At 47.4% G+C, this 20933-nt stretch overlaps 1 protein-coding gene across 7 annotated transcripts in view; it reads left to right on the top strand.

Annotated features, from left to right (window-relative positions):
* ZFHX3 (zinc finger homeobox 3) overlaps nucleotides 1–20933 on the top strand; it is a 549811-nt gene that overhangs the window by 409214 nt on the left and 119664 nt on the right. The window contains exon 1 of one of the 7 annotated variants that reach the window (XM_030024391.2): nucleotides 20570–20588. The exons of the other annotated variants lie outside the window; for them this stretch is intronic. The gene's annotated coding sequence lies outside the window, so the exon portion shown is untranslated. Of the gene's footprint in view, nucleotides 1–20569; nucleotides 20589–20933 lie in introns of those variants that run through there. 7 annotated transcript variants of the gene reach the window in all.

The following is a 20933-nucleotide window of genomic DNA, read 5'->3' as shown; positions in this document are numbered from 1 at the left end:
TTTTTGGTGCTGGAGACTTGGGTTCAAGTTCAGTTTTTCTTCACGTTCGTAATGGATTTGAGCAAACTGCTGGCCCTTCCTTGCTCCACTTCTCCAGAGTGGAGCAGAGCTCCTGAGTCGGGACAGCATTCAGTGATGTCAAAGCCTTCAGAGCTGGCCCGGGCTCTCCTGCAACTCCTGCTCATGGGGCCGAGCAGCGTGGGCTGCCTCGGCTTTGCCGGTGGCTCAGTTTGTACAGGCATGGTGTGAGCTTGTGAAGTGGGAGGAGTATGCTGGATGTTGCATGCATACTGTTTCAGCACTCTTGTTCAGTCTTTAACTACTGTATAGAGTAATGTAAAAAGGATATTACAAGGTACCTCAGTTGGTTTTGGGTTTTGGGTTTTTTTTTTTCATTTTTAGTGGGAAAGCTATCTGTAAATTCCTCAGCATTTTGACAGGGACATACCTGTAATAACCTATGGCTTGAAAATCATGCATTTCCTATTTTTATTGATAAACAGAGTGTACAGGTTTGTGAAAAAGTGTGCAAACTACTTCTGAGCCTCCCTTCTGGATTGGTCATCTTGGGTAGAGCTGATGAAGGGCCGCAGTCATTCAGCCTTTGATGCACAAGAGGCCAGGCTGGATGATATAATGATTCCTGTAGGCCTTGCTTCCTGAAGGTATCTCCTTATCCTCATTTACCCAGGTAGTTAAACCTTGCCTGTAAGCAAATGGCAGGATGCCTGCTGCTTCTCCCTGCCTTCCCTGATAGGGAAGAGATGTGGGGGTGAGGAAGAGAGTTTGTAAATTAGAGACTTGTTTTGTAAATTAGTTCATTCTCTGTCTGCCTTGCAAAGCTGGTACCTCCGCCTTGCGGCTAGGCAGAGGGGAGAGCAGGAGAAAGGAAGGAGCCATAGAAGGATGTAATTCAAAGGAGACAGCCTGGGTGATAAGATGAAGCTTCCCAGGTGAGGTTTCTTGGCAGCCTGTCTATGTTAGGGATTTGGACCTGCTCAAATGCAAGATCAAGGAATATTGCTAAATGTTCTCAGACTTCCATCAGTCTCTGAAAGGTCTTGCTTAAGTATTGTCCTCTTGGTGGTTGTGTTGGGAGGGACACTTTGGCTTTGAATCCAGTGCTATGACAGTTCCACTCTGCTTAGGGGGAGAGAACAGGAAAAGATGTGACAGACCAAAGCTTTTCTGTGGTCCGGAGAGGTGGCTGCAGGAGGTCAGCACTGGCCCAGGGCTCCTCTGGCATGAGTGCATTTTGAGGTGGTTCAGGGGCATTTCTACCTGGGGCAGAGCCTGCCAGACTGCTGCTGGAGCGACCGTGGCACATTCCATTGGCAGGTTGGATCCCACCAGTGCGTCGGACTGGCTCAGCACGGCGCCGACCGGCATCAGCCCCTGCAGCCCTGGGCGGCCACAGGCTGTAAGTGGGGTGTCAGGGGCTCCAAGAGGAGTGTCGTAATGAAGAGCAATACCTTCCTGTAGTTAAACTCTTTCTTTTCCCCCTTCTTTTCATGTTGCCTCTTCTGCAAACCTTTGAAGAAGGCCTTCTTAATTAAGCCTTTCCCAAGTGGGGTTTTGCTTTTGAAAGAAAAATTGCTTTGCGTTTGGGATTTTGGTTTTGAAAGAAAAATAAGGAACAACTTTCTCATTTAACGTCTGTTCTGGCTCTTTTTAACTCCCTTGCTATTTACCGTATTGAATTTTCTCTTAAACTTCTGCTCATGTTGTCTTGTATATTTGCCCCCTTTTTTCTCTGTACCGAAAAGTCATATTGCTGCTTTCTGTGTTGTCGTTACTGACCCAGGATTTTCTACGTGATGAGCAATCGGGCTTCCTAAGTAGTGGGATCTATTGATCTTGTCTTTATGGTAAAATTAAATAAGTTATTTTGTGATGATTTTTCTTCTTAAAGCTCTTCTGGACTCTGTACTAGAATTGTTCTCCTCTTTGGTCTTTACACTTCAAAAACGAACTGTTGATTTCTGGAAAAAGCCATATTTGTTCTCTGTTGCTCCTAGGAAGGTGTCTGAGCAGGGAGGTGTTCCTGGGTAATTACTGCAGAGCAGTACATTCCACAGAAGCTGTCCTGGTCACCTTTGGACCCTCCTTCAAACTGGCCCAAGTCTCCTGTGCTTGTTTCATACTTTCAAATCTCTCCAGTCCCCCAGAGCTGCCGCAGTGGGCAGCTGGAGAAGGGTTGGGCAACCTTGACATGGTCCCAGGTACCTTGGTGAAGGGGTCCATCAGGGGCTAGCTCTGATCCTGAGCCTCCCAACAACGTGGCTCCCATCTTCCAGGTGGGAGGAAGAAACATCTTCTTCCCCTTACCCCTTTTTTTGTTGCTGCCTTTCATGTGGTGCTGGATGCCCTCAGCCCTGGAGAAGGATCTCCTCTCCTGCATGCTCCAGCTCCCTTCTGTTCAGAGACTGTAAGAGAAAGCACTGTCTCTTCTAGCCCTCAGGTTTCCAAGGCTCAAGGGATAATTTAGGCTTTTTTGTGTAATTGCTAGTGATACATATGTCTGGCATGGAGCAGTGTGTCAGAATATCCATGGATGAGCCATGGGATTTCAAGGTTGAGGAAATAAAATCCATCATGCAAATTCTGGTAAAATACTGATTCTGCTCTCAGCATGGGCAGGACCTGGTTAAAGTTGGACCAGTGTGCCCTTGGTTTTCATGAGGAGACTGTTGGAGAGTAAATGCATCTTCATTGCCTTGTGATAATGAAGTTACAAGTCTTGAAAAAGCTGCACATTGTTCCAGACTATTTTATGACTGAGAGGTTTTGGTTTTTTTTTTTCCATTTAGTAAAGGTGACCTGTCTGACTTAAGCCACCTTCAGAAGTATTGGCTGCGGTCATTGTACATACGTAGTGATCTTGTAGCACACTGGCACGGCTAGCAGTTGAGTATGATTTAGGCAAGAGCTTCACATGTCTTTTCTATTTTGAACCTTGACAAAGAGAAAGAAATAAGCTACCTTTAGTAGTGGAGACTGGATTTCAAGCCTCCTGTTCAGATTGCTTATGATGTAAAAGTGGGGGATTTCTCATGTCATTCTCTTCCAGCTCCCTCCTTTGCTGTCACCAGTGTATACATTAGTTCAGTTGTTGAAGAGGTTTCTTTCTTTTCCACCTAACAGTTTTACTTATTTGTGATTTTGCTTATTTTTCTTTGAGAAAATCTTTAAAGAGCGAGAAATTATTTGTATTTCGACTTCATTTCTGTTTCAGTTCTTCAGTTGACTTTGTCATCAACCAAAAAGGTTTTTGCATGCTGTGTTGCATAGGTTTGTTTATGTGGCTGCCTGCCATGTTGGGAGAGGTCAAGCTTTAGTCTAAGCTGCACTGGTCTGCGTCCTTCAGAAATCCCATAGAGTTGGTTTCCATCACTGAGGCTGGTTTAACAAGGGAGCACAGGTAATCCACTTGCCCTTCTACCACATGTCTAGGGTAGCTTTTCTATGGGACTCTCAGGTTCACATTCGGCAGATTCAGGCTCAGTGCACAACTCTTTACTTGTTTTCCTTCTTTTTGTTTCCTTGAGTTTTTCTTCCCACCGTCCCAGCTGAGCTGTGGCTGCTGGGGATGTGTGTGTTACCTGGATGCATTTTAGGAAGCTGCTAAGTCATTCATCCTTAAAATGCTCATCTTATGGAGATTCTTCTGTTGCTGTAAAAGCAGCAATTTCAGTGTTTCCAGTGGCAGAAGTCTGTGAGATCACTGAGACACTCCTGTATTGAACAATTAACCTGTAGATTTACTGCCGGGGTTTAGTTCGAAAGGCACGCCAGGCCTTTTGTGTCGCCATGGGTGAGCACCCACGCTCGCTCCCTCTGCCACGGTCGCAGTTCTGACCCTGGTGGCATGTGGCGCAGGCAGGTCTTGGTGTGCGCAGACCACGTCATCTTATCAGAGGGGAAAACATTCAGCTGGATGGATCACAAACCCCACCAAGAACAGAATAAACCCCTGCAGTTGTGAAGCTCTTTTGTAAGTTATCTCACAGGGAAAGCATTGCGCTTTCGGAGGGAAGGTGTGGAGGAGGCTTCATTCAGACCTGGTCGCAGGAGACGGATTTATTTGATAGCTTAGCCCCGTTCTCTCTCAGAGGGGCTTCTCGCCATTTGGCCTGGGCACAGAAAAGTCAAAAGAAGTCTTGCCTGAGAAGCCTTCTTTGTTCCCTCTACCCGGGGAGCCTGACTGAGCCCTCACCTGTTGGAGAGCAGCCCCATGTTTCTGGGGTTCGGAGCCAGCGCTGCCACCCCTGGGGCTCTTGGAGCAAGTCCCAGCCTCCGTCTGTTCCAGTCTCCTCTTGCTCTGCCATGCACCTTCCCTTGCCTAAAGCTAAAACAAGGAGCCAAGAATTAATTGTTTTGTGTTTTCCTTTTTTCCCCCTTGTTGCATTGTGGTCTGATCCGTATCTGGGCTCATTGGGCACTGGAAGCGTTCGTTCTCCCTTCTCCAGAGACAGATGTTGGAGAGCTGAGTAAATGCTTGAATGCAAAGCGAGAGGATGGGCTGAGCCAGGCAGGGATCCTTCCACTTGTGTGCTTGCTCGACTCCCTGTGGCATTACAGTTGGCAGCAGCGGGGTCGTGGGGAGGAACACTGATGCTCGGCATGGCTGATGTGCGCTTACCTGCCAGGCTGCAGGGGCTTTGGCAGAGCAGGATGGAGTAACTGGTGTCAGGCTCTAGAGTGTTTTAGTCTTACTCTCCTTCACTAGTTTGGGGCAGTGAAAACAGTGGCATGGGTATCCTTACTGGATTGCAAGTCCTGCATAGAAAAAATGCTGTTCTCAATTGTAGACGCCCCATGGCGTGGGTGGGGAGGGCAGGGGCTTAGAGCTGGGAGCTGGTGCTCGGAGTGGTCCGGGCAAGGTGGTGGAGCCACATGCGCAGGACCCAGCACGGCACTGATGGATGCGGGCTTGGCTTCTCCCCGGTCTGGCTCTGTGGGCTCCCATGCTCCTCTGGCTTCAAAACAAGCCAACAGATCTTCTGGTGCTGGTTTTTCTGTCCTTACTGCAGGCTACAAATTGTAGATAATATCCCACCTTTGTAGGTTAAGTAAACTTTCCCAGACAGGCGGTGTAAACAAAGGTTAAGTAAGTAAATAAAGTTTATTTCACATCTACCAAGGAATTTCACTGATGTGGAATTTAGCTCAGTGCTCAGAAGAGGGCTGTGAGGGAAGAATAGAAAGTCTCTGTGAAGTGTAAGAAAGAAGGAATAAATATGTGAAGGGGAGCAGGGGAAACCGGGTGACTTAAAGGATTACAAATTTGAGTGGAAATGATGATATTAGTGTTATTTTAAGCCTTGTCATTCTGTAGACTTTAGGATTTTCAAAATGATTCTGGGATACTCTCTTAACGCAAGTCTTGTATTCCAAATACAAATCCGAATTGTGATGAATGCTGTGTTGTTGGGCAGCTTCTGCTTCAGTGGCACTTAACAAGATATGAAGAAACTGGGGGAAAGAATAAAACATGCCTCTTGGATTCAGCAGACAGCAGTTGTAACAGTGCAGTGAAAGATATTGTGTTGGTAACTTCATTAGTTCTTCACCTGTTCCTTTTACATGCGTTAGACTTGGACTTTATCATGTATGTCCATGTAATATCTGAAATATTTCATATTTCAATCTGAGGAAGGGACTGGATTTGGGAAAGATGAGGGGGAAGCGTCTTGGTCACCTTGCCTTACAGGTTCTGCCCTCCTGGGGAGGGAGTGGGGCGCTGAGGGTGCGGGTTCCCAAAGCACTGCCCAAGTCTGGGGTGCTTTGGGAGCAGCACAATGGTAGAATGTCAGCACTGACTGAACTGGAGAGGGGGACGATAGATGTGGTTTTGATCAATGTTGACTGAAGGAGCTTCGTGCCTTGGTTTAATTAAAGCCTTGAATCTGTTGATGCTGTGCTGCGCACGGGTGCTGGGGAGGTGGTGGTGGCCTGTGGGACAGCCCTTTCCTGTGGCGTCCTTCTGACATTTCACCTCTCTGTCTTTTTGCTTTCTTGAAAATGGCCGAGGCTGCCTCTTGGGGCTTTTTTGTGGGTGTTTCTCATTGCTGTTTTTTCAGAGAAGTGCTTGATCAGGAGACCATGTTTCTAGTAATTATGCTTCATACGGACCTATTTTCTTATGCATTTAATAGGGCTCTGTCTTTTCAGCTTGTACTTGGCCTGAACTCTTGAGCAAATTAAATTATGTGAGGGGCCTTCCGCAAGTGAGATGGGCATTAAAATCTTTTGATTTTTCTCAGGGCAATTATTGTGAACAGGTGAGGAAGAGGAGACGATTCAGCAAGTGATGCAGGGCAGAAGCATTAAGACCCCTTCATTAGTAATGCTGAAGTTCAGTATTTCAAGTTCCTGACTTCAGTAGCCCACTCATGCAGCAGGAATCCCAGGGTGACCTGCGGGCTTTGAGCAGTGCCTGAAGATACCCCTTCAAGGGAGTTTCATTTAACCAGGTGGCTTACCTTTTAGCTCTGCTGAGAAACACATTTCTGAAGATGAGAAAAAAGTTCCCTTAGTGCACCTTCTAATTGTTCATTTAGGAGCAGAACTTTCCTCCAGCTGGGAGGGCTTAAGGCTGCTGTAAAGTGCTAATTAAAAGTAATAGTGATAATGAAAACAGATGTTTTCAAGAAAAGTAAGTGGTGTTGGGGCACCAATCTCCTGTCCCTGGCTTCTCTGCAGGAGAAGTGCAAGCTAGTGTCTCAGAGCTGCATTTCCAGGAGGGCTGGGGAAGGGGGCTGGGTCCCGGGCGGCTCATTCCGCTTTAACAGGAAGGGATGGTTCTGGATAAAGTGCAGAAGCACAGTCCAAAGCTTGCATCGCTTGGACAGAGCCGCTGCCTCTGAACGCGTGCTGCCTTTCAGTGCCACATGTGGAGGGGTGGGTGCGTGAAGGTGGAGCTGAGTTGGTGCTTTGAGGCTGGGACCACCATAAACCTGGGACATGGAGTAGCAGGCAGGCTGCTGCTGACCACTGGGTAGTCCGGCATCACTGGAGCCTTCAGATGCTGTTATAGAATGAGCAATAATAAATAATGCTGAAAGCACTGAGGCGCAAGCAGCGCTTGATCCACAGCAGAGTCAGTTAAGTGCTTCACAGTCCTGTATGTCCCAGTGGCTTCTGCAGTCATCCTGGGGCTGATGGGTTTGGGGGGGGTGGGGGGTGTGCAGAAATCCCATCTCTTGGAGCTGTTTTATTTTTTTTCTCAGCTGTAGTTTATTAGGAACTGGGAAGGTGTAGTTATTTAACTGAAATGCTTTTGAGTCTGTTTTTTTTGGTATGAACAGAGCTTTATGCATGTAGGTTACAATCCCCCGCAATCTTTTCTGGGGAATCTTTGTTATCTAGGTCCACTGTGGTTAGCAACTGCTGTTACTGTTACGGCACTAATTACCATGCCTAGTACTAAAGCAGTTTACATGGGGAGCTTGGAGTTACTCAGTTAAGGTTAGTCTCTGGCTTAAGAGGCTTTCTGCAGTAGCTTTCTGAGCACAGAGGTATTAACAACACAGAAGACAGAGAAGACCACTTGAAATTTCATCGACCCTTTTTGGCTGCTGTGTTAGGGGTTTTTTTTGTTTTGTGTTTAAAAGATTGATCTGTCTCTCCCATTGCCTGGTCTTGCTGCCTGTAAGTGGTGACCTTTCCAGGCCTTGGTGGGAAAGTGTGGGTGTCTGAAGGATGGGCTGGCTGTTTAGTAGTCATATTCGGGACCATTATTTGACTTGTCCTATTGTGCTGTAGAAACAGGCTTTCTCACTGCTAGAAAGTTGATATATTCTGTGGAGCTTTCCGTAGGTGACTGGAGGATTTACTGCCTCCTGTTTGTTACTTGTCCCTCTTTGACTTCTTAAGCTGTTCAGGTGCTCCGAAATGTCCCATTTCTCTGATTGTATGGAGCAGTAGAATAAAATTGTTTAAGACTCTGAAATGTTTTCTGGAATACTGTCCTAGAAAAGGAGGGATAAAAAATAAATCCCAGTAAGCCTTTGGAGAATCTCTTCTACCCTGCATCCTAGTGAGTATGGTCAGGGGTGCTCAGTTCGTCTCCCGGGGAGGACCCTGCAGGGCTCTGCTCCAGGGACAGTGCCCTGCAGTGAGCTAGCTGTCATGTAACGCTGGCGCTTTGCTCGCTGCGTGGCTGAGAAGCGTGCATAAAACAAGAAGCCTTACGTATAGAGTCGAGGGGCAAGTGTTAGTGCTTCAGATGGAGAAGTCAGCTTTCAGAAGGCTTACAGCTGTGAGCAGATGTGCAGCTGAGGTTGGCTGTAAATGATAGAGGATTTCCTAGGAACAACCAAGGGTCCCTTGTCTTGGAGAACCTGACACACTGGTACTTGACGCTGGCTGCCGGTTGATTCTTCTTCTGGCCTTGCGGGGAAGGGAAAGATGGAGGCTGGCCCTTTCTAGGGGTGATAGGGAGGGAGGTCATCTCCCTTTTCTAGATTTTTATAAGAAAGGATTGTTTTCATCTTGCTTATATTTAGAATTACTGATGAGAGTCTGACACAGCAGCCCCAGCCCTCTGAGACCTCTGTGATGAGTTTTGTGAGGCTCTGCAGCCCATCACCAGTGTTTGGGGTGAGAAGGAGCAAGTTTTCAAAGCTCATGTCCAAATCTCCAGCCTCTAAGGCAGCGGCTGTGTGGTATGACGTGTTTGCTCATCAGAGTGCCATTTTGATCACATTGTCAATTCCATCATTAACCTTTTCACTGCTCTGCAAGCGAGCTGGAGAAGTAAAATGCCATCCTCACCAGTCTCCTGTGATACACATGTGCACAGGAAAGACCAGCCTAGAAAAAAGAGGTTGTTTCAGCAATGGAAGGATGAGGGGGTTGTGAGGATGTGTAAGGTTTTGTCTTTCACCCTGAAGAAGAACTTTGCTTGAGAATCCTTTGCTGACTATGCTTGTGGAGAAAGTGGCAGCCTTTTAAAGGGGGGGAGGCACCAGGGAATGGGGGGACTGGGTCGGGGGGAGGCACCAGGGAGTAGGGAGGTCATTCTGATGCTGATGAGAGAAGGCACGAAGAGGAGAAGGAAGAGGAAGAAAGGTCTAGAGCATTAGCCAGAAGCACCATCTATGGTCTAATCCAGGTTGAGGCCAGCCCATAGTAAAATTGCTTTGACTGGTGCAAAGTTTATTTTGCAAATGTCAACTGTGATTACTTAGAGAAAGTGACCCAGATTGCATGAATGCAGCCAGCCAAAATGGTGAAGTTTGCACCGAGCATTGCCTGCAGTCCGTAGCATATGGTCCTTCGGGTTAATACTGAGATGAAGCTGTCAGAGCCTTGTCCATACTGGGAGATAATGGGACCCATACTCCATAATTAGTGCCTGTAGAGCTGCTGACAGAACCCTGGAGCTTCAGCCCTTGTTAAACTCATTTTCAGCTGTCGTTTGGCAGTGGTGGCAACATGGAGCCCAGTTATGTTATAGTATAGTTTCCATTCCTGCTGATGGAGGAGTAATAGATGCTTTTGCCAGAGTAGATACAATCTGGCAGTTTGTGTTTTGCTTATCTTCTGAAGGCCAGTTGATGCCTATTACTGTGTTTAACTCAAGAGAAACTTTTTGGTATTTGAAGTGACTTCAGAATCAAAATGTTGTCTTGCTTTATGCTGGTAGATAGTTGCTTACCTTGCAGGCACCCAGTGGCAGGGTGAGAAGCCGTTGTGTCACCTGTTTTGAGGTATGGCCTGCATGCACATATACCCAGTGGTATGCAGAGGTGGATCTCCCAAATGAAGTATATCTGGAGTTCAGTCTTCTAAAAAAGAATCCTTAATGAATTGCACAATAATTTAGGCCCTAAAGGAAAAAAATCTGTTAAACCTTCTTAAAAGGATGTAGAAAACTGTAGAAAGTCTGAAGGAGAGAAAAAAGCAATTGAAATACTGAAGAAAGTGTTTTGGAGTGGGAAGTTGAGTTTTGATTTTCAGCTGATCAGAAGGAGGATCCAGAACTGAAGTTACAAGTTTTGGTATTTGAGCTCTTGCTTCCCTGGAAGGGGGTGCTCCAACGAAAGGTGAGCATAGGGGTTGTGTGTAAGAGTGCGACCACTATATGGGGTGTATGCGTGATGAATAGGTCAGGGACTATGTCTAGTAATGTGACCTTCTCCATCCAAGTAGTAGCTTGGAGGTGAACGTGGCTCAGGGTTACTGCTTTGGCACAGCAGAGAGTGGAGGACTCTCACCAAGGTTCAGAAGGGCTTCAGACAATTATGCTCTGGCAATTCTTATTTTTGTAAAAAGCTCAAGACAGCACTAGGAGCATCTTGCAGGCACCCTGCAATTATCATAATAAACAGTTTTATCATCTGCTTGGCAATCAATAATGTGGCTTATGCTGCTTTAGTATCTCACTGGTATTGATTACCTTAACAACTGTGCTGCGGTCAGCTTCTGTTAACCCATGCTCTACTGATCGGGCTTGTCTGTCCTGCTGCAGGAGGCAAAGGACTTGGCTTTCAACATGGGCATGTGCAGAAATTAACAGCAGGACAGGTCAAACGCAGCTTTTAATCAGAGAGGCTTCATGGTAGGATTTTGATCCAGGAACGTGGAATTAAGTGCATATTCTGTGTATTTGGTATTTTAACGTAAGATTGAAATGTGATTCTCAGTTTAGGCTCAAATGAGTTTGGGCTTGTAACAGTATTGTGTAGTGCTTTGTCAGAAGGGGTTTCCCCCAAGCAGTGCGTGCCCCAAGACCCCTGCCCTTGAAGAAGGAAGGCTGCTCCCTCTGCAGCAAAGTTGTAACGCTTTACCGGGGACCTGGGCTCCGAATGGGACTGGAATGGGAGCACTGGACATCCCTCGTCTGCTTCTGGCTCTGCTAGGACTACCCGAGAACTTGCTGACTCACTGGCGTGCCGGCACCTCTCACACGTGCCTGGCCTGTGAGAGCAAAGGCTGTGCTGTGGAATCAGGCGTGTGCTGTGAAACTCCACTGACCCCACTGCAACCTGCCGGGCTGAGCTGGGGGAGCTGAACGCTGCTGCCTGGACCAAAGACTTTGTCTCAGCTAAGTGAACCCTTGGGGGTGTTTTGACAGCATTGCCTCTGCTTCCGGCAGAGCAGTCAGCGATTAAGAATATCAGGTTAGTAGCTTACTCCATTTTGGGAGGAAGAAGGATGACTCTCTATGTCAGCATCCAGATGGACAGACGGGACTTTCTGGGATTTGGGTGTACCTAGATAGTTGGGTCTCGTGGCCCAGTATTTCTCCTAATGGAATTTCCCATCATTTACTGCCCTGCTGATTTCTGATCAATGAAAATAAAATTGCATTGCCTCCTGAGAGGCTCCATGTATGGCTACAGCCTCCAGCTGTGTCAGTTCCGGTAAGATAATCTCATCAGGCGTGCAAGAGGGTAATAGGAAATAAAAATAAAACCCACAATTAGCAAGAGGCCAAGCAGCAGTGTAACACTTTCACTCCTGGAGGTCTGGAGAAGTGTGTGTAGCAACTTCTTCCCCATCTCCGAAGGAGCCTGCATCCCTCACAGGTGTGCCACAGCGCAGTCCTCGCTCTGTACAGATCCACCGGACACATGATTTGACACCCGTATTTATCTGAATCTGTGTCAGCTCTCCCTTGTGAGATGGTTAAACTTTCACAAGAGATGTGTTTGTTTTGAAGTGTATCAGGGATGTAGCAGCTGACAGAGTGGCTGCATACTGTGGACTAGTAGAGCATGAACTTGAGACTTTGAGCTGTCAAGCGGCATGTAGTTGTTGACTCCTGTTGGTTGCTGCAATCAGGAGGCTTTATTTTGGCCGGATAAAGAAAACGCTTAGACTGTATCTGAAGTCCAGAGCAGGGCACTGTTTTGGTAGCAGATGAGCGTGCAGATGCTCTGTTCACAGGAGCATTGGGACCACTTGGATCTGCTAAAAGTTTGCCTAAAAGGCACTCCAAATGGGAAGGTTTCCCAACCATACTGGCAGGTTTCTTTACCTGTTCTAGGGCTCTGGGTTTTTTAGGGTATCTTCCAGTGATACAACTGTGACTGGTAAAATTTACTCCATACCAAAACATTAATAGCTGATCTGAGCACACATCTGGTGACCTTTGCAATGGGGCTTTGCAACACCAGTGTGTAATTCAGAACTAACATATCGGGCAGCCACGGTGTTTGTCTAAGTAGCAAGCAGAATGGTTACTGAATGACTTAATGCCGCTGAGCCTGCTCTCCTTGTCCAAAGCGTTGGCTTTCCCGAAGGGTAGAAGAGAGCAACTGAGCCCAGGACCAAGCAGTGTGTCTGTTTCCTAACAAGGACTGGATCTGAGCCCTGGCAGAGGAGATCTGCATGACTTATGAATCTAACTCTTACCCTCTGCTTGGCCCTTGACACTAGTCTGGAACGCACATGTTGTTTGGGTAAATCAGTAGAAGGAAAGAGCATTGGCAGGACTTCTTCCCTAGGCATGTGAGTCTGCATGTGGAGAGCGTTGCTCGGAGAGCGCAGTCTAGCAGCAGAGCATTAGCTTTTCAGGCTGGGCCATCTAAGGTTGGCTGTGTCTGCTCCTGAAGTCGTGTTGCAGGGCTGGTTGAAGCTTAGCGGTGGTGGTGTGTAAGAGTTGGCTCTCGGTGTAGCGGTGCAAATGCCTCAAGTGTTCCGGACTGGGTGGGGCTGCTCAGCATGTCGAGTAACTGAAGATGGGAGGTGGATGAACCGTCAGGAGAGCTGCAAAAGCCAGCAGGAATCCCTCACTTTCAGGAGCCGATGCTGTGATTTGCATCCTGTAGTCTCGCTATAAATGCTGCACTTTCTTCTTGGATTCAGGAACAGCGCTCTGGCGATGTAAATACCATCTTGGATTTGTTTATATGTGTCTTTATGGTGTTTGAAACTTGCAACAATTCAGGGCTTCTCTCTTGATAAGCATCTCTGTGGGGTAGATGGGTGTAGGTGTTGCCTAGTGCAAGGTCTTACGGATGTAACTGCCCTTTGTAGCAGGGACCGGGTGGCCCAAATGGAGCTGTGGCAGCTCTTACCAGTACAAGCTACTGGACAGGCTGCTAGGGTAAAAACGAAGGAGGGGGGAAAGGGCAAGCTTCAGACTGTGGCAAAAGGGGGGAACAGCAAGGCCCTCTTCCCCAGGTATTAAAGCATGGGGAACTTGGGGGACTGCAGAGTCCGTGCGACGGAGTGAGGCAGTTCGTCCTCGACAGCTCTTTGGTTAGTTTTGGAGTTAGGTCAACAACAGTGCACTGAAAATGCGAACCAGATGCAAATGTAGTTATTTATGCAGCAATGTAGGCTGGAAACAGCATTTGACAAGAACTGTTGGGTTTTTAGAGCGAAGGGGGGAATTGCGCAACTGCAGAATCATGGAATGTGTGATGTTTTGAAACAAACCAATGTGGAAACAAAATCTGAAACTTCGGAGGTGTCCTACACAAGAGGAGAGGTTCGTGCGGGACCTGAAAACAAGCTCTGTGTCCTGGGAGCGTGTAAATGCCATGTCACTTCTGAACTAAGCAAGTGCTTTACTTTGTTTTGTTGAGAGAAATGCAACTTAAGCTAGTTTACCTCTGCTACAAAATACTTTCAGTGCAAAGAGTCTCTCTGGAGGAATAAATGGTCTCTTCCCCAGCTGCTCACTTAAAACCCTCTGGCACTCCTCTGGATTACTCTGCTCTCAATGGCAGTGGGTTGATGATTATATAAATATTTTCATGTGTAGTACAGTAGCTGGCTCAAAGGGATCAGCAAACTTGGAATAATAGTTCATAACAAAATGTTTTCTGAAAAGCTGCCTGAATCTTGTATTACTCTCATTGGCTCAATTTTAGCTGGTGTGAAGGACAGAGGAAAAAATGTGGATAATGTAGAAGGTTCACCTTTTCAAGGAGACCCTTTCTCTTAGTTTCATGCCAAGTGCTTGAGCCCTACAGCTTTCAGTCCTGTTTTGTTCAGCGTTTCCTTTGCTTCCTGCTGCTTGAAAAGCTGTTTATGCTAATGATCCTATGAAGATCTGAGGAACTGGCTGTGCCTATGCATGTGAGCCTGTGTGTAAGAGAGTGCTTGCATTTTCTGTCCTGTCAATGAGCGTGCGCAGTGCAGCGCTTGTTTGTGTTGTCAGCATGCCAGTTCTGGAGCGCTGTCGGCTGCCAAAGGCAAGCCCTCCGTGTGGTTGTCTTCCTGCTGGGAGAAGACCGTCCTGTCCTTTTGAGGTGCCTGATGGATCTTTCCCTTCTGTAGACCACTGTGTGCTACCTCGTTCTCTTCTGGAACCTCGTGCCCTTCAAGACCCGTTGGCTAGAATCCCTCAGAAGGGAAAACACGCGGTGTTCACAAGGGTTTCTACAGAGGCATGTGAATTCACCAAAAGAGTTGTCAAGCATTGGAACAGGCTGCGCAGAGAAGTGGTTGAGTCACCATCCCTGGAGTTATTTAAAAGACATGGTGCTTAGGGACACGGTTTAGTGGTGGACTTGGCAGTGTTAGGTTAACAGTTGGACTCGATGTTCTTACGGGTCTTTTCCAACCTAAACGATTCTGTGATTCTATGAATTCTTGGCTTTGCCAGGATAGCAAACCAGTTCGCGAGGACTTGCAGCCCCGGGACTCTTGTCAACAGGTGTTGGAACTCATGCGTCGGTGTTGGTTGGATCCTTCTTCCACTAGCAGGCAGGTCTGGCTTGCTAATTCCACTCCTGGTGCAATGGCATTGGACGTGGCTGTGTGTCCAGCTGGAAACAACAGTCTGGCACTGAGCAGTGTCTGCAGAGAAACTCTAGGAGAAGTCAAAACTGAGCTTAGGCTTTTGGTTGGTAAAGCCTAACCGCAGAAGAGGAAGGAGGCTAGATGTAGGATTTGTTCAGGATTTGGCAAGACTGATATCTTGTTACGAATACTCAGCAAACCACCTTTGTTGATGAGGCAACTCCACTGTGATCAGGTGTGTGCCAAAACACAACTTGGTCTTGCTTGGAAAGGTGCAAGATGTGACTTGCTATATGAAAGAGGAAAATTAGTTTATAATTTCTTCTTTAGAATGTTGAACTTGGCAAATAAGTATCACTATTGCGGGGGGGGGGGGGGGGGGTGTTAGGAATTGCATAAGAGGAATCCCAAGGCACTGACATCGTAAATTGTTGATGGAAACCCCCAGCTAGAAACCATTCTTCAAGCCATGCATGTGCATTCACTATTATGCTTAGCTTTTGGCTCATAAGTATAATTTTATCCTACTATTTCAAGTCCTGTTGCAGAATACCTCAACACTTCCCTTAGGCTGGCAGGTATTCTTACTGCTTTTTGGCACCTTAATGAATGGGAGAGAGCTGGAATCTCTCTCTTCTGTTTAAGTTAGAAGATAAAAGCATTTTATGAAGCTGGGAATTGAAACTATCTCTGTATTGCTATCAAGCTTGAATATCCAGCCCTTGTTGCTTAGGAAATTTAAAAAGATCTTTCTATTCTAGGAAGTGACTTTCCACATATTTGTGTGATAGCAGCCGCTGTATAACTCTCATAAAGTCACATGCTCATGCAGCCTTATTTTACCCTCTTATATGGCCATCCTCCTTACTAAGTGAGGCAGCGTGTGATCATGTAATTAAAGACAATATCATAATGCATATGCATAAGGGAGCAAAATTAAAGTTGCTTTGGCAACATACATTCCATTCTTCCTTAATTTTTGAATTTTCAATCCTAGGTAATGATTTTTATCATGTCTTTCCATATGCAATTTCCTAAGTGTTACAAGAGTGCTTTGTAGCATGCCAGGTGCAGGAGAGCGACACAGAAGGCTTTGATGCTTTGGGTTCATTGTGTCACCGCTTTGGACGGATGTGGTAATTGCCTTTCTTCACCCCTCCTGGACTTCCCGCTCTCGGGAGCTTTGAACATACCTGGTCTTAGGGATCATGAAGTTCACTTGGCTGCTCGGTTGCCTTTGGTACGTCCATCCCTAGTTTTTAGACTGGAACAAGTGTCATCGAGTGCCGTTCCTGAGATAGGAGTTTCTTGGTGACCTGAACATTAGCACTCGCCAGGTTGTGTCCTTCCGAGGACATTGTAAAAGGCCAAGCTGAGCGTGTAAGGAGGGGTGTGCACAGAGCGTCTAAGCCCGCCTTTAGTCCTTGTGCTGCCTTTGTCCTCTTGCCTCTGTCCCTCTCTGCTTCCCCTCTGAATCACCAGCGCCTGTGCTGGAGCTAATCTAGGGTAGTCTCTCAGCCTGTATTTACGGTATTGATTTATAGAGTGTCTGTTGGCACAACAGGTAGGTGTGTATTTACAAAGTTTAGAGGCCGTTGTGCAGTTTTCTCCAACAGGAACCACTCAAGTTCAGTTGCTGACTGTGAGCGTTTGCGTGAGCCGCCTCTTTTGTGGATCCATGGCAAAACGCTTGAGAGCTGGCTGGAGTCTGAGCCTCTGCTGCTTGCCAGGATGCTCTGAAGGAGCAGACCCTGCTCATTACAGGGTTGAGCACTTCTCTCCACCGTGCGGCTGTGGGAATAGGGAGGGGAGGAGTGCCTCGCTGGGTATCTTCCAGGGTAATGGCCGTGGATGTAATGCATCTGCTTGTATCTTTTCCCTGTCCTCAGCACCCTTTTTTTCATGGTGCCATGTGGGTCATTAGCTGAGGGAACAGTTTCTCACTGTCTCTTTCTCCTTTTGTTTTCCTCCTTCCTCATTGCTTCCAGTCTTGGTTTACTGCCAAACAGCCTCTTGTGAAAGGGCCGCCTAATTAACCCTGTGCTAATTAACAATTTAAAATTACACAGCACGGCTGTTCATATTTAATTCTCGGGAAGCCTGGGCAACAGCAGGAACCCCCTCCTCCCTCCCGCTCCTGTCCCCGCCGCCCGCGCTGCTGCCACGCGTCCCTGGGGGGAGGAAGCAGCCTGGTGTCGCGGGCCGGGGGCTGCCCCAGGAGCCCCCAGCTTGCCACGGGGGTGAAGGGTGTTGCTTTGGCATCAGCCACTCCTTGGCGGTGGAAGCGTTGCTGTAAGGTGGCACGTCTGTCCCTGTGAGGATGGGGCCGGGGGCCGTAAGGAGGTGATGGGGGAGACGTGGGAATTGACTCCACTTGTGTTCTGGACAGAGCGTGGCTGCAAACCACCAGCCGTGGTTAGCAGAAACTCGGTGAAAGCGTGGGGCACGCAGCGTGGTGCTTTCGTTTGCACCGTGCCGTCATCCAGATGGAGCTCGGCTCTGGACCGCCGTGGCTGCCGCTCCTGCCCTGATGGAGCGCTCCCTGCCCCGCGGCGTCCGCGCTCCTTCAGCCGGGTCCCAAATCCGCTTGGAGGGGCTGCGAGATGCAGCGATGCTGCGGGCAAGGACGGGGGGCTTGGGTGGGCTGTGTGCCAGAGGCACGGCGAGCACAGCGGTGGGAGCAGCAGGAGCCTCGGGGGTCGCCGTGAGCCGCGTGGAGCAGCGGTGGGACCCGAGGCTGGAGAGGGGATGGGGAGAGCCCTTCCCTGCTGCTGGGGCGGTGGGAGCGCGGGGAGACTCCGGCGCTCAGGCTGTTCTCTCTGTAACTGGAGTTCATTGATTTTACGGGAAACCATGTTTACAGACAGAGTGCTGATCGACCTGACGAGTTGACTTCTGCCTCCTTAAGTAAGAACTACCTTTTCTTATTGACTGGCTGATAAACAGAGCAGAGAGGGCGGGGGGCAGGGAGAGGACGGGAGGTGTGGAGCGCGGAGCGCACGGCGGTTGGGTCTGTCCTCGCAAGCTCTCCTTGTCCCATGCGGGTTGCTTAGGGGTAGTCTGGGAGGGAAGAAGATGCAGGGCCCGTAATAGTGGACTAATAACTGCATTGTACTCCTGCTTAGAGTCTGGTTTGCTTTAAAAAGGAAATTGCTCTTTTCAGTTTCAAGGGACGATATCTGCAGTTCCTGTGTGAATAGAAACAAATATTTCTGTGCCTCTTCCTCCCTCAGCATCATTCTTCAGGAATAGCTCTGGTGATGAACGGAATGGGCAAGAAAACCTTGGGTTTGCGTAGGAGCTCGGCCTGTGTCCAGGGGCCCTGGCTGGCCATGTTTCAGCCGTGGGTTTTTCCACCTGCTCTGGAAGGACTCCTCTGTGTCGAGGAAAGGGAGAGGAGAGAAGATTCCTTCAGAGTAGCACCTCCTGAGCTGGTTAACTTGGAGTGAGTGGGGGGAGAGATGTTAAAGCAACGCAAGGCAGAAAAGCCCACCAATTAATTGGTAAGCGCTTGCAGGTTTGCATGGCCTGGCCTGGCTGGGAGAAGATTGGCTTTCTTGTCAATAAACAAGTCCCCAGTGCAGCATCAAAGCCGCAGTCCTTTATCAATCGCGGCCTCCTCTTCCCGCATGTTCCTGTAACTTACCAAGCATTTATTACATTGATTTTACAATCAGGCTGTTAACCCTCCCGCCCCATCCGCCCTGCTAACCCTTTTGGCCCAACTGTCAGTCAGGCATCTTCCCACCAATCAAGAGTTCTTGATAATGGAGATGCTCAGGTTCATGTTGTATCTCATCTAGGCATGTTTCCTGGGTAGCTGTGCTGGCAAGGTGAATGCTTTTTGTTTAAAAGCATTTCTGGGGTGCTGTTGTTCCACATTACATTTTGAAGTCTGCATAGATATTATCAAAACTTTTCTTGGCAGAAGTACAAAGCTTATGGAGTTTCTTACTTTACTGATTTTTTTTTTCACCCAATATGAATTTGGTTTGGTTTAATTTGGATTGCGGTTGTCAATCTGAAAGGTAGCAGTGAGAGGGAGAGAGTATGTCATGTTGTGGGAAGGTGAATATGCAGCCTCAACACAGAAGGATCTGGGAGCAATTTACAGAAAACATACAGCTAGGGACAAATGTTCAGTGGGAGACAGCTGGTGCAAGTAAGAGCTGTTACAATGCAGTGTTGAAGTGTCATTTTAGCTAAGGTAAGCAAAACTGATTAGGAAGACTGAGCATTTTGGCAACAGGATTATGGTAGTCTTCTTTCTTGTTCCACTCAGTGCACCAGGTTATTTTTATTGCAGATCAAATCACTATTTATTCCCAGTGCAACCACAAAGACTGCTGTGTATGGCACAGAATCCAAGGAAGGTGGGGACTGGAAATGCTGTAAGGTAATACTGCTTGTGAACACTCTGGATCCATGTCCTTCCATAGGCATCCTTGCCATATTTGTTTTGAAAAATGTTACTTTCTACCTTCACATGTAATTGTAAATACTTTTTCTCAAGCTTCACCAGAAGTAAAATAGGACAAAAACCTGCCCAGATACCTTCACACGGGCATGCCCAGGATCCCGGTCTGGTGGTCAGCAGTGTGAAAGATTTGACTTGCTTTCATCCTGTTCCACTAATGCTTTCCGCGGCCCAGGAGTAGCGTTTGGGTGTAGGGGAGCCTTACTGCTGATGCAGGGGTGAGATCAGACAGAAGACACATCCCCCTGCTCCCTTTAACTGCTGGAGTGCTTTCTGGTGCTAGCGAGGAGAGCTTTTTCTTTCCTTTGCAGCGGGAGGCTCGCCAGGGCAGGGCAAAGGGCACCAGAAGCAGTGAAATAACTACTAGGCAAAAGCATTTAGGGATTGTATTCCCAAAGAGTGTGCAGGAGTAACCCCCAAAAGGAACTGCAGTGTTTGGAGAATAGGGGAGAGAGATCTTCTTCTCACCTAGGGGGATTGTATCTATTCTAACATACTGTTATTAATGTTAATCTATAATATCACAGAAGTTATAAATTTCCATTGTTGTGGATGAAGAGGGGCTTGGAAAAAGTGAAGGTGTATCAATGTACATGCATCTGACATGCATGTAAGTACATGCATCTGTCCTTACATATACATAATTATGTAGGAAACAGTATAAAGGGAGGATACGAACACATGAAGGCAAATCAGAAAAAGTATGGATGGCTTCATGTAGTAAAGGATAATAAACTGGTAGATAATGAAACCAGGAAAAAAAGAGATAATGTTGAAAGTTGCTCCATTTTTGTTTGCTTGAACTAATTTAGGTAATTCATTCAGTGCTGCTGTGGCATGTCACCTGCTTTGTAACTGATCAAGTCTTCTCTGGCAAATTTTCAGTTCTCTTCATACTTTTCTTCTCTTTCCCCAGTTGCTGAAATGCCAGTTGCTTGTCTGCACCAGATGAGTCCCCGTGCACTGGCACAGTTGCGTGCAGCGTGTGCTGGGCAGGTGGATGCATGGGGGAAAGGGCTGTTGTCTGTTATGGGCATGCTGCTCTGCAGGAGCTTGCAAGGATTTTCCAGGTCTTCACAGACTCAAATTGAGCTAGAGAGCACTGGAAACGCTTTCAAACTATGATTATAATATTTAATGTTTAGATAGCAGCGTAGGTTCCCAAAACACTGATAGTCTCTGTTGAAAGAGACCAAGGGTGGCAGCAGGCTGCTAATGTGACTGGAGCCTTTGAAGGGAGAGACCTTAAACCCCCGAGGTGTCAGCTGGTACGTACACCGGTCTGCTGTGTGCAAACGGGTGGAGGGGGTCCTGACTGATAGTCTGGTCTAGCCAGAGCTCCAGCACTGTGCACTGCTTGGAGTATCTCATGAGCTGAAGCAGCAACTGCTTGGAGGGTGCTCAGGTGAGAGCAACTTTGAGGAAGCTGTAGTAAATGAGAGAGGTTAAAAGAAAGAACTAAAAGAATTTGTATAACTTTAAATATGTTATTTAGAGTAGATCCCACTGAGTCAGTTTAAGAGTAACAGCATATTGTTAAATTAAAACCCACCCTGCCCCCGTAACCCTTATACTAAGTATCAGTAAAAACTCTCCCCAAGCATGTATTCAGTTTTGGCATAGTCTGACAAGCAAAGTGGTGCTTATGTTCAGTTGGTAGAAGGTAAAAATACTGTGAAAAAATTCCTCCGTGGCATTGATGACCACGGATCTAGAGCATGAGTCTTTTGTTGTCTCTTGGTTCACAGAT

This window comes from Aquila chrysaetos, chromosome 9 (genome assembly GCF_900496995.4).
Source record: "Aquila chrysaetos chrysaetos chromosome 9, bAquChr1.4, whole genome shotgun sequence".
Taxonomy (NCBI): domain Eukaryota; kingdom Metazoa; phylum Chordata; class Aves; order Accipitriformes; family Accipitridae; genus Aquila; species Aquila chrysaetos.
This window is presented reverse-complemented; position numbering and strand designations above follow the sequence as displayed.